The following is a 3,848-nucleotide window of genomic DNA, read 5'->3' on the forward strand; positions in this document are numbered from 1 at the left end:
AGACTGACTTTACTCTTATACATATATATATATATATATATATATATATATATATATATATATATATATATATATATATATATATATATATATTATTAACTTATAATATTATAAAGTATAAGTGTTGAATTTTAACTCTTTAAAATTCTAAGGGCTAACTTGGAATTAAAGTATTCATAAGTGAAAACTTTTCAAATTCCAAAACTTGAGTGCATGTTTTGAAACTATTCAAAACTAATTAATTCCATAACTTATGTGTTTAAAGTAGTTTTAATCCAAAAACTCTTCAAGTTCCATAACTTGAGGACAAGTTATGGAAGACTTTAAACTAATAAAAGAATTAACTTTTCTTTATTTTATAACTTATGAAAATAATTAAGGTTACACTTTATTTATTTATTTATTAATGAAGTGACTCTTGAATCTCCATAACTTAAGGACAAGACTCTTCATCTTTTGTAACCATTGCCAACTTTTATGAGTTTTATGAAACTTAAATGTGACTTTTCATATAACTTGAGGACAAGTTACAAAAACACATTTTAGAATCAACTCTTAGATTAATTTGGATTGAAAACAACTATTTCATTCAACTTTTCTATTAATCTAAGCAACTCATAAGAACAAGATAATTCAAATCAAACTTTTTCATGTAATTAGCCTAATCACTAAACTAATTCAAAACATGAATCTATTGACAATTATCTTTGAAATTGGATTAGCATGAGCATTACCACATCAAAAACAAGTTTATAAGTTCAAAAACAACTTAGGGTAATGTTCCTAGTCAATTTCTAGCCAAAAACCTCGAAAATATGCTGTCTGGGGCTCCTACTCGTCGAGTGCATGAACCTACTCGGCGAGTAGGATGATTTTACTCATGGACTCAGCGAGTTCATCAGTGGACTCAGCGAGTCCAGTACCCAGAAAGCTAGAAAATCGAGTTTTTCAGCATTTTTCAGCAATTTGCATAACGTATAATAGAAAACAAGCCTAGACTCTGATACCACTGTTGGGTTTTGAGCATTCTAACACTCCTAAGTGTACATGCAACCCTAAATACCTTGGATCTATGTTTTCTCTATTATACATGCAAATAAGAACATCCAAGGTATAATCCTAATCTAGCATACAAAATAATGAGTGTAACAAGGTAGAATACATACCTCTTTGATGTAGAAAGTCTTCATGAAGCTTGAGTGCCTAGCCCCAATAGTGTGGAAGCCTCAAATGGAATCACAATCACCAAAAAACTTAGAATAACTTGTGAAAATTCTACAACTCATGAAATCGGCTAGCCCTTTTACTTCACACACTAGTGGCCGATTTTGGTCAATAATAAGATGCTTATATAGTTAGGGTTACACCATGTAAACCCTAATTGCCTTGGCCTTGCATTTCCATGATCCATGGGTACAAATACACCATGGAGCATCCATGGACCATCCTATGGGTTTTAGCCCAACTTGATTATCCATGGAGCATTAGCCCACTATACAAGTATGGATGATTTACACAAGCAACCCATATATTTAATTAGTCTTCTTTTGATCACTTAATTAATCCTAGATTAATTCTTGATCAATACTAATTAAATAATCATATTATTCTTATTATTAATATACTAGAACTTATAATATATTAATAACCATAAGTGTCTTATTTCTCTCATTATAGTCTATCCAAGTGCATGATGGTATGCAACCCAAATGGATCATGCCGGGTCGGGTCATGTCTTACCAATTATAGTTATGGACTTAGACATTAATCCAACAGAAGCTAGACCAGTATTATCGAGTTCGAGATTTACCTAGTTACCCGAGATGAGTCTTCTCACTATACTTTACCAAGAGTGGTAATTAGAGTTATGTGACAGAGTATGTTGTATGCTGTTATATGATGTGATATCTATGTGAGTATGTGCTATATGTGATTCAGAGTCTACAGAGTTAAGACTGAAAGGTCCACAAAGTTATGGGACTGGAGGGTCCCACTGAGACACTTTGACTAGAGGGTCATACGGAGTTATAGCCTTGAGTGGCTAATATGTGTTGTATTATGTATTTTCGGGAACTCACTAAGCATTTATGCTCACAGTGTTATGTGTTATGTGTTTCAGGTACTAAGATGATCGCGGAAAGGCGCCGACATGATCCGTACACACAGACCGAGGATTTCATATGTGATCTTGGGATATGTTTTATTTGATGACAATTGTTGAACATGAGATTTGAGAATGTTTAAATGATAATTATGTTATTTGAAAAATGAAAAATTGTGTTGAAAATTTACGTCGTTACACACCTGGCACAAGATCAATCTAAAACTCAACCTGCTCCTCAAGAGGAACACCAGGTTACTCCTTTGAGAAGTCATCAACAAACTCCCTGAAAACTGGTGCCTCTGAAGTTGAAGTTTTCTCCCCAACTCGAGTATCAACCATATAGGCCAAATATCGAATACACCAGTGCTGAATATACTTTTGAGCCCTAGCTGCCGAACAAAATCCTGAACCAACCTTGGTGGCCTCTCTAAAGATAACCAGTTCTCGCCCACTTGGGGTTCGAACTACCATTCATTGGTCCTCACAATCAATCATTGCCCAAAACCTACTCAACGAGTCCATGCCCACTATCACGTATACATCCCCTATGGGGATTAGGATCAGATTAAGCAGATAAGGCACCCCGAAGATCTCCAATACACAATTCATATATACTACGGATGCAAAAACCCTATTCATTGGTGATAGAAACCCGTAATGGATACTCTAGCTCCCTACTAAAAGATCGAGATACAAAGGACCAACTCGCGCCGGAGTCAAATAACACAGGAGCAAGAAAAGAGTTCACTAACAACGTACCTGTTAGGCGCATATAAATGAGCATAATGTAAAACATAATCAACATATAAATAAATAGAGACTTACCAGTCACGACATCTAGAGATGGTATCGCCTCCTCGGTAGTGAGCTGGAAAGCATGAACCCAAGCTCTTGGGGGCTTTGCCCTCCCCTGCTGCCTTGACCTTCATATGGGCAACCTTATCACAGTGGTAGCAAACCGTGGACCTCAAAACTGGGTCCGACCGGCGACAATCCCTCGCATAGTGCCCCTCATTGCCACATTCGTGGTATACACCGCTTGATCGACAAGGCCCCTCATGAACCTTGTCGTACTTCCCAAGAGTGATGCCCATCTGACTTCTAGATGTAGTATCAACTGCCTTGAACAACTTCGGTGATGTTTGCGACTGTTTCGGGGCCAGTCTCTGCTCCCTCTTCTGGAGCTCCATCTCAATCACCCGCCACCTGGCGGCCTCGTGCAACTCCAATAATGAACCACAACGCTGAATGGATACAAACTCCCTGATATACATATTGAGCATCCTCAAGTAATAGGTTATCTGATCTTGCTGAGAAGTAGCAAACTCAGGATAAAACATGGCCCTCTCCATAAACATCTTGGTGATTTCCATCACAGACTGAGTCCCCTGTCCTAAATCCAAATATTCCTAGGCCAACTTCTCATGCTCCACTACTGGAACATATCTAGAATGGAACATCTCCAAGAACTGCTCCCAAGTCACAACAACCTTCTACTCAGAGGAATTCTAGCTAGTAATAACTCTCCACCACTCTTTCCCTCCCGGCTATAGAAGGTTCCAAGCATACTTGACATTTTAGTCAGCTGGGAAAGAGCAAATGAAGAAACATCTCTCGATTTTAAACAACCACCTCATGGCTATGATCGGATCCTGAATTTCTTAAAATGTAGGGGGCTTTGTATTGTCCAAGTCCCGATACTAAAAAGTTGTCCCAACACTAATCCCGACAGTAGCAACGACTA

Source organism: Lactuca sativa, chromosome 1, assembly GCF_002870075.4.
Source record: "Lactuca sativa cultivar Salinas chromosome 1, Lsat_Salinas_v11, whole genome shotgun sequence".
In the NCBI taxonomy this organism is placed as follows: domain Eukaryota; kingdom Viridiplantae; phylum Streptophyta; class Magnoliopsida; order Asterales; family Asteraceae; genus Lactuca; species Lactuca sativa.